This window comes from Somniosus microcephalus, unplaced genomic scaffold (genome assembly GCF_052327205.1).
Source record: "Somniosus microcephalus isolate GS21.2 unplaced genomic scaffold, FLI_Smic_1.0 unresolved_chr6, whole genome shotgun sequence".
NCBI lineage: Eukaryota > Metazoa > Chordata > Chondrichthyes > Squaliformes > Somniosidae > Somniosus > Somniosus microcephalus.
Window position 1 is genome coordinate 45,857,101 of NW_028225184.1, and position 10,532 is coordinate 45,867,632.

Below are 10,532 nucleotides of genomic sequence, written 5' to 3' on the forward strand. Positions count from 1 at the left end.
CCCCTCACTACCCGGCCTGAAGCTACACCTGGCTCCAGTCCCTCACTACCCGATCCGGGCCTACACCTGACTCTAGCCCCTCACTACACGGTCTGGACCTACACCTTATTCAAGTCCCTCACTACCGGGTCTGGACCTACACCTGACTCCAGTTCCTCACTAGCCATTCTGGGCATACACCTGACTCCATTCCCTCACTACCCAGTCTGGGCCTACACCTGACTCCAGTCCCTCACTACCCGGTCTGTGCCCACACCTGACTCCAGTCCCTCACTACCCGGTCTGTGCCCACACCTGACTCCAATCCCTCACCACCCAGTCTGGGCTCACCCCTGACTCCAGTCCCTCACTACCCGGACTGGGCGCTCAACTGACTCCAGTCCCTCACTACCCGGTCTGGGCGCACAACTGACTCCAGTCCCTCACTACCCGGTCTGGGCCCACACCTGACTCCAGTCCCTCACTACCCAGACAGTGTCCACACCTGACTCCAGCCCCTCACTACCCAGTCTGGGCGCACAACTGACTCCAGTCCCTCACTACCCGGTCTGGGCCCACACCTGGCTCCAGTCCCTCACTACCCAGTCTGGGCCTACACCTGACTCCAGTCCCTCACTACCCGGTCTGGGCCTAGACCTGACTCCAGTCCCTCACTGCCCAGTCTGGGCCTACACCTGACTCCAGTCCCTCACTACCCTGTCTGGACCTACACCTGACTCCAGTCCCTCACTACCCAGTCTGGGCCCACATCTGACTCCAGTCCCTCACTACCCGTAACTAGGCCTACACCTGTCTCCAGTCCCTCACTACCCGGTCTGGGCCCACAGCTGACTCCAGTCCCTCACTACACGTAACTAGGCCTACACCTGACTCCAGTCCCTCACTACCCGGTCTGGGCCCACACCTGACTCCAGCCCCTCACTACCCAGTCTGGGCCCACAGCTGACTCCAGTCCCTCACTACCCGTAACTAGGCCTACACCTGTCTCCAGTCCCTCACTACCCGGTCTGGGCCCACACAGGACTCCAGTCCCTCACTACCCAGTCAATGACTACACCTGACTCCAGTCCCTCACTACCCAGTGTTGGCCTACACCTGACTCCAGTCCCTCACTACCCAGTCTTGGCCTTCACCTGACTCCAGTCCCTCATGAGCTGGTCTAGGCCTACACCTGACTCCAGTCCCTCACTACCCAGTCTGGGCCCACACCTTACTCTAGTCCCTCACTACCCAGTCTGTGCCCACACCTGATTCCAGTCCCTTACTACCCAGTCTGGGCCCACACCTTACTCTAGTCCCTCACTACCCAGTCTGTGCCCACACCTGATTCCAGTCCCTCACAACCCAGTCTGGGCCCACACCTGATTCCTGTCCCTCACAACCCAGTCTGGGCCCACAACTGATTCCAGTCCCTTACTACCCAGTCTGGGCCCACACCTTACTCTAGTCCCTCACTACCCAGTCTGTGCCCACACCTGACTCCAGTCCCTTACTACCCAGTCTGGGCCCACCCCTGACTACAGTCCCTCACTACCCGGTCTGGGCCCACCCCTGATTCCTGTCCCTCACAACCCAGTCTGGGCCCACCCCTGATTCCTGTCCCTCACAACCTAGTCTGGGCCCACACCTGATTCCAGTCCCTCACTACCCGATCTGGGACAAAACCTGACTCCAGTCCCTTACTACCCGGTCTGGGCCCACACCTGACTCCAGTCCCTCACAACCCAGTCTGGGCCCACACCTGACTCCAGTCCCTCACTACCCAGTCTGGGCCCACAGCTGACTCCAGTCCCTCACTACCCAGTCTAGGCGTACACCTGACTCCAGTCCCTCACTTGCCTGTCTGGACCTACACCTGGCTCCAGTCCCTCACTACCCAGTCTAGGCCAACACCAGACTCCAGTCCCTCAATACCCAGTCTCGGCCCACAACTGACTCCAGCCCCTCACTACCCGTAACTAGGCCTACACCTGTCTCCAGTCCCTCACTACCCGGTCTGGGCCCACACAGGACTCCAGTCCCTCACTACCCAGTCTAGGCGTACACCTGACTCCAGTCCCTCACTACCCAGCCTGGGCCAACACCTGACTCCAGCCCCTCACTACCCAGTCTGGGCGCACACCTGTGTCCAGCCCCTCACTACCCAGCCTGGGCCAACACCAGACTCCAGTCCCTCACTACCCGGTCTGGGCCTACAACTGACTCCAGTCCCTCTTTACCCAGTCTGGGCCTACACCTGACTCCAGTCCCTCATTACCCGGTCTGGGCCCACACCATACACCAGTCCCTTGATACCGGGTCAGGGCCTGCACCTGACTCAAGTCCCTCCCTACCTGGTCCGGGCCTACACATGACTCCAGTCCCTCAATACCTGGTCTGGACTCCTGCCAGAGGTGTCACTGCAGCAGCTGGGATTATATAGGATATACATCACAGAAAGAGGCCATCTGGCCCAACCATTCCATGCCAGAGTTTATGCTCCACTCGCGCCTCCTCCCGTCTTTCCTCATCTATCTCTAATAGAGTGACCCTCTATTGCCTTTTCCCTTATCTGCTAATCTAGCCTCCCATTAAATGCACCAATGCTGTTTACTTCAATCACGCCCTGTGGAAGCGAGTTCCATATTCTCACTACTGTCGGTAAAGAAGTTTCTTCTGAATTCCCTATTTGATTTCTTGGTGACTATCTTATATTGATGGCCTGTAGTCTTGCTCTTCCCCACCAGGGGTAACATTCTCTCTGTATCTACTCCATCAACATTTTTCATATTTTTCACCCCTCAGCTTTCCCAGCCTGTTTATCCTTTTCTGATAGGTTCACCATCGCATTTCTGGGATCATCCTTGTAAATCTTCTCTGCCTCTATATCCTTTTTTTAATATGGGAACCACACCTGTATGCAGTAGTCTAAGTCTGGTCTAACCAGGGTTCGAATCAGGTTTGGCATAACTTAACTACTTATCAATTCTACCCCCTAGAAATAAACCCTAGTGCCTTGGTTTGCTTTTTACGGCCTCATTAACCGATGTCGGTACTTTCAGTGATTTGTGTGTTTGTGCTCCGAGATTATTTTGCTCCTCCATTTAGATTCTTATCTTCCAAGTGTTATGTGGCCTCCTTATTTTTCTTACCAAAGTGTAATACTTCACAGTTATCTGTGTAACATTTCATTTCCCAATTGTACACCCATTATAGATCTGTTATAAATGCATAATAAATAACATCATTCAATGATGCAAATAGATGAATATCTATAATATTTATATCTCCCCATCTGCTCTCTCCCTCACTACCTCCTCCTCCCCCTCTGTGTCCCTGTCCCTCCCTCACTCCCTCCGCTTTCTCTCTCCCTCTCCCTCAAAATTATAAAATATCTCTTCGCTGATACACATAGGGTACACGGCACTGAAACAAGCCATTCAGCCCAAACAGTCCATGCCTGATTGCAAGTCTCCAAGCCACTGCGATCTGCTACAGAGTTGAGGAGGACAAACATGGTTGTTGTGTCTGGGAGGGGCAGTTCATGGGCACCCATCATTGCTGATGTCTAATTGCTGACTCTCTCTCTCTTACAGTTTGTCTCGGAGTTCCTGACTGGTGCGCTGCTGCCCCATGGACCACAGACGTCCAAGATGGACGACCTGCTGGCTGAGATGCAGGAGATTGAGAATTCGAGCCTTCGACATGCTCCACAGCGAGGTAAGATCACCTCTGGAAGCAAAGGGTAGAGCAGGGTGTCAAATCAGCTCAGACAAGGGATGGAGCCAGTGCCTTTCCAGCTCTGTGTGTGTGGGGCTCAGTCCCACACCAGATGTGCGAACAGGTAAACTGAACACAGGCCGAGGATAGAGCTTGAGCTTTTCCTGCCCAGATTCGGGCCCTAATCTCTGGTGTTTTTCCTCCTCCATCCTCCGTTGTGGCAGACTTGGCAATGTCGGGAACCTGGGCCAAGTAGAATCTGGCCACAGAGCAGATCGTGGGCACATCACAGGCAGATTGGTCAATGGTTTCATCGCCGAGGTAGCTGGAATGGAAACGGGACAGACTGCAAGGGGGATGGGCCATGAGGCATTGTGGTACAGGTTCACTGACCCTGGCAATTGTAGTTACAGGTTCACTGAAACTGGGCATTGTGAGAAACGTTTCATTGACTGTGCGCATTGTGGGTACAGGGTCACTGACCCTGGGCATTGTTCTAACCGCGCCCCTGACCCTGGGCTTTGTTATTACAGGGTCACTGACACTGGGCATTATCAGTACAGAGTCCCTGACACTGGGCAATGTGACTAAAGTGTCATTGGCACTGGGCATTATGGGTACAGGGTCACTAACACTGGATATTGAGATTACAGCATCACTAACACTGCATTGTGGGTACAGGGTCACTGACACTGGGCATTGTGATTACAGGGCTACTGACACTGCATTGTGGGTACAGGGTCGCTGGCACTGGGAATTATGGGTACAGGGTCACTAACACTGGATATTGAGATTACAGCATCACTAACACTGCATTGTGGGTACAGGGTCACTGAAACTGGGCATTGTGATTACAGGGCTACTGACACTGCGTTGTGGGTACAGGGTCACTGACACTGGGCATTGTGATTACAGGGCTACTAACACTGCATTGTGGGTACATGGTCGCTGGCATTGGGAATTATGGGTAAAGGTCACTGACACTGGGCATTGTGATTACAGGGGTACTGACACTGTGCATTGGGGGTACAGGGACACTGGCACTGGGCATTATGGGTACAGGATCACTGACACTGGGCATTGTGATTTGTGGGTCACTGACACTGTGCATTGTGAGTACAGGGTCACTGACACTGGGCACTGTGATTACAGGGCTACTGACTCTGTGCATTGAGGGTACAGGGACACTGGCACTGGGCATTATGGGTACAGGGTCACTGATACTGGGCATTGTGATTACAGGGCTACTGACACTGTGCATTGTGGGTACTGGGTAAGTGACCCAAGGGCATTGTGGGAACTGGGTCACTGACCCTGGGCATTGTGGGTGCAGGTCGCTGATCCTGAGCATTGTGGGTGCAGGTCACTGACACTGGGCATTGTGGGTAGAGAGTCACTGACCCTGGGCATTGTGGGTAGAGAGTCACTGACCCTGGGCATTGTGGTACTGGGTCACTGATTTTGGGCATTGTGGGTCCAGCATCACTGACCCTGGACATTGTGGATACAGAGCCACTGACCCTGGGCATTGTGGCTACAGAGTCACTGACCCTGGGCTAAGTGAGTAGAGGTTCAGACAGCCCGTGCATTGCGGGTACCATGGCACTTACAATGGGCATTGTGGGTGCTGGTTCTCTCACCCTCGGCATTGTGGGTAGAGGGTCACACAGCTCATGCATTGTGTGTGCATGGTCAATTAAAATGGGCGTTGTGGGTACAGGATCACTGTCTCTGAGCATTGTGGGTAAAACACACTACCCCTGGGAATTGTGGGTAATGGTTGACTGACCATGTGCATTGTGGTTACAGTTACTCACCCTGGACCTTGTGGGTACTGGATCGCTGACCCTGGGCATTGTGGCAAATTCCTGAGGGTGATTACTGTGCCCTCTGGGCGTATATCATTAAATGATTTTTGACCACTGACCCTTCCTGTCCCCCCGCAGAGCCTGCTGTGTCCTGCCCAGTGTAGTGGGCCATAGAATACCTGGAACAGATGGAAGAGAAAATGTAGCTGGGGGAACATGAGCTGGAGCACAGTCTGGAACAGAATTGTCACAGAGCTCGGTGGGTGAGTTAGAAATATTGTTAATATCAGGTTAAAATAGATGGAGCTCTTTATTGTAGCTGACCCGGGAGCGCCCGATGCTGACACTGGGTATAAATTGGGGGGACACTGTCAGGGTAATGCAGAGGAAGCTCTTTACTGTACCTGCCCTGGAATTGCTCGATGCAGATTCTGGGCATAAAGTGTCGGAGTAATTTAGAATGAGCACTATATTGTACCTGCCCCGGGAATACTTGATGCTGACACTGGGTGTAAGGTTGGGGGATACTGTCAGGGTAATGTAGAGGGAGCTCTGTATTGTACCTGTCCCGGGAGCACTCCATGTTTACACTGGGTATAAAGTGGGGGTACACTGGCAGGTTAATGTAGAGGGAGCTCTGTATTGTACCTGCCCCGGGAACACTCGATATTGACACTGGGTATAAAGTGGGGGTACACTGTCAGAGTAATGTAGAGGGAGATCTGTATTTTACCTGCCCCGGGAAAACTCGATACTGACACTGTGTATAAAGTGGGGGTACACTGTTAGGGTAATGTAGAGGGAGCTCTGTATTGTACCTGCCCTGGGTGCACTCGATGCTGACACTGGGTATCATTTTGGGGGACCCTGTCAGGGTAATGTAGAGGAAGCTCCTTACTGTACCTGCACTGGGAGCGCTCGATGCAGGTTCTGGGTATAAAGTGGGGGTACACGGTCGGAGTAATATAGCGGGAGGTCTGCATTGTACCAGCCCCGGGAGTGCTTGAAGCTGACATTGGGTATAAAGTTGGGGGAGACTGTTAGGGCAATGTAACGCGAGCTCCTTATTATATCTTGCTGTGAGTGCATGATGCTGACACTGGGAATAAAATGGGGAGACACTGTCAGGTCAATGTAACGAGAGCTGCTTATTATACCCTGCTGGGTGTGATCGATGCTTACACTGGGTTAAAGTGGGTGTACACGGTCAGAGGAATGTAGAGGTAGCTCTGTATTGTACCTGCACTAGAAGCACTTGATGCTGACACAGGGTATAAAGAGGGAGTACACTGTCAGGATAATATAGCGGGATCTATTTATTGTACCTGCACTGGGAGTGCTCGATGCTCATACTGTCTATAAAGTGCGGATACACTGTCGGAGTAATGTAGAGCGATCTATTAATTGTACGTGCACTGGGAGTGCTCGATGCTAATACTGGGTATAAAGTGGGGTTACACTGTCAGGGTAATGTAGAGGGAGCTCTGTATTGTACCTGGGCTGGGAGTGCTCGATGCTAATATTGGGTATAAAGTGGTGTTACACTGTCAGGGTAATGTAGAGGGAGCTCTGTATTGTACCTGGGCTGGGAGTGTTCGATGCTAATACTGGGTATAAAGTGGGGTTACACTGTCAGGGTAATGTAGAGGGAGCTCTGTATTGTACCTGGGTTGGGAGTGCTTGATTTGACACTGGGTATATAGTGGAGGTACACTGTTGGAGTAATGCAGAGGGAGCTCTGTATTGTACCTGACCTGGGAGTGGGTGCGGCTCCGGCTACTTTGTGATATAATTGCTGCCTGCTGTATGATTGGCTCCCGGTTCATTTGTGATTTCACCTGGAGTCAGGGCCCCACCCCTGGTTAAGGCCCATCACTGGGATGTCAGTGTGGGAGGAGCTGACACTGTGAGTGTGTTGCTCCCGCTATAAAGGGCAAAGGAGAGAATAGAACAATTTAATATTATCTACAGTCATTCAAACACTCATTAATTGCGAATATCTTCATAATAGATGCAATCACCGTAACAAAAACTGTCCCACTGTAGAGATTGTGTGATTAGCGTAATCATTTCTCTATTGACAGTCTCTGGGAGGGAGGAATGTCTCAGGAAGTTGGAGAGATCGAAGTCGAATCATCGCCACACTCACTGGGACTGTAGAAATGTCACTGGGTTCAAAAGCAGATCTGGTGTGACCGAGACCCCCATTGTCGAACACGGGGTAAGACGGAAAGCTTCAACAATGATTGGAAAGGTGAGCAACTTTACTGAGATTCCCATCAGTCCAGCATTTTGCTGAGGTGAGAGTCTAACCAGACAATGGGAGCTGTTCAACATCTGCCAACAGGCTCAGCCTTTGATGAGACAAGTTGAGCGGAGATTAACTCGTAGCTAAACCTTGCCAGTACTTCACCTGGGAACGTTTGACACCTTCCTGTAGAGGGAACTTTATTCTGTATTCACCCCATGCTGTACCCAAGCTGGTTGAGTTGAGCAATCACATTGGAGGGAGCTTTACTCTGCACCTAACCCGTGATGTCCCTGTCCTGGGATTGTTTGGTGGGGCAGCGTAGAGGGAGATTTACTTTGTATCTAACCCACTGTCTCTGCCTTATAGTTATTTGATGAGAGCTTTACTCTGTAACAGTGGATTACATGGGATATACAGCACAGAACCAGGCCATTCAGCCCAACCAGTCCATGCCAGCATTTATGCTCCACTCGATCCTCCTCCCATCTTACCTCATCTAATTCTATCAACATAACCCTCTATTCCCCTCTCCCTCATATGCTTATCAACTGCCCCTTAACTGCATCTATACTGTTCGCTTCAACCACTCCCTGTGGTAGCGAGTCTCACCACTCTCTGGGTAAAGCAGTTTCTTCTGAATTCGCTATTAGATTTCTTGTACTGATGGTCGCTAATTTTGCTCTACCACACAAGTGGAAACACTCTCTCTTTATCTTCTCTATCAAAACATTTCCTCATTTTAACGACCACTAGTAGGTCACCCCTCAGCCTTCAAGCGCAAGGAAACCCAGCCTGTTCATCAGTTATAGATATGTATACCCTAGTTTTTCTGGTATCATCCTTGTAAATCTTATCTGCACCCTCTCCAGTGCCTCTAAACCCTTTTTAGAATATAGCGACCAGAACTATACGCAGTACTCCAGTGTGGTCTTGCCAATGTTCGATACAGGTTTAGCATAACTTCATACTTTTCAATTCTACCCATCCAAAAAAAACCCTAGTCCTTGGTTTCCTTTTTCTTATTGCCTTATTAACCTGTGTTGCTGCTTCCAGTGATTTGTGTGTTTGTACTCCGAGATCCCTTTGCTCCTCTACCCCATTTAGATTCTTATTTTCCAAGTAATATGTGACCTCCCTACTTTTCTTACCAAAATGTGATACCTCAGATTTTTCTGTTAAATTTCATTTGCCAGTTATATGCCCATTAAACAGCTATTAGAAATAAATAATAAATAATATCAATCAGTAATGCGAATGTGTGACTATAAATATAATACTTATGTCTCCACCTCCTCTCTCTCTCTCTCTCTCTCTCCCTCGTTCTCTACACCTCTCCCTCTCTCTCCCTCCCTCAGAATTATAAAATGTCTCTCTGCCGATAACAGGTCATTCGGCCTAACCAGTCCATGCCATATTCCAGGTCTCCAAGCCACTGGGATCTACCTCAGAGTTGCAGGTTAGGAGAACCCACATGGTTATTGCATCAGCCTGTAATCCAGGCTCCATTCACCGGGTGCGGATCAGGCTAACTCAGCACAGGCCGGGAATGGAGCCTGGGCATTTCCTGCTCTCTGTGTGGGGTGTCACATTAACCACTCCAGGAGGGGCATTTCAGGGGTGGGGCACCAATCATTGTGTGCTTCTAATTGCCACCTCACCCTCTATCTCTTGCAGTTAGTCTCAGAATTGTTGAGTGAGCAGAATGTCCCGCTGCTACCCCGTGCACCCCACACGTTCAAGATAGACAATGGCGGAGATGCAGGAGATTGAGAACTCAAGTCATTCACATGCTCAGCAGCGAGGTAAGATCATCCTTGTGAGCAGAGGGTAGAGCAGGGTGTCGACTCTGTAGAGATCAGTAACATGTCATTCTAGAATGGTACACTAGGTGGAGCTGTATGTATATAAGTGTGGGGCTACCTATAAGGCAGTAGTCAAGATGGATGCTGTAAAGAAGTCCATATGGCTGAATAAGTGACTAGCACAAGCTAGCTGTTCATAATGAAAACGTCTATTTATTTATGAACATAACATGGTACCAGAAGTGGTAAAATCTGCTGAATATTATGAAGCGCGACATGGAGAATTTGAAGCCACTGGAGGGTTTGAAACTCACAGGGAATGTCGACTGCAATTGGCTGAATTTCAAACAATAATTCGAACTCTACATTGCTGCCATCGGGTTCGGTACGAAGCCAGGCGCAAGGAACATAGCATTGCTGCTCACGGTTGCAGGCCCGCAGGCGATAGAGTTATTTAATACATTTGTATTTGATCAAGAGGAGGACAGAGAATAAATGGACGATGTGCTAAAGAAATTTGATGCGCATTGTTCTCCCTAAAAGAACGAGACCAATGAGAGGTACGTGTTCCATTCACGGACACAGCAGCAAAATGAGACTTTTGATAGCTTTGTGACCAATCTGAAACTGAAAGCGCAGACATGCAATTTCTCTGTATTGAAATCAGCCATGATTCATGACCAGATTGGGTTTGGTATTCATGATAAAAAAGTCAGGGAATGTTTGTGGAGAGAAACCGAACTAACATTGGAGGATGCTGTGAAAATATGCTATGCCAGTGAGCTAGCTCAGCAGCACGCAAAGACTTTCAGTGAAATTAATAATAATTCGACTCTAGTGAATGACAGTGCTGCTATCAGTGCTATTTCCAACAAGGGGAAGATACGTGGGCAGAACAGGAATGCAAAGCAATCAGAGGATGGCATTTTTAATTGTAAATGCTGTGGTTACAAACTCCAGTCACGACAATGC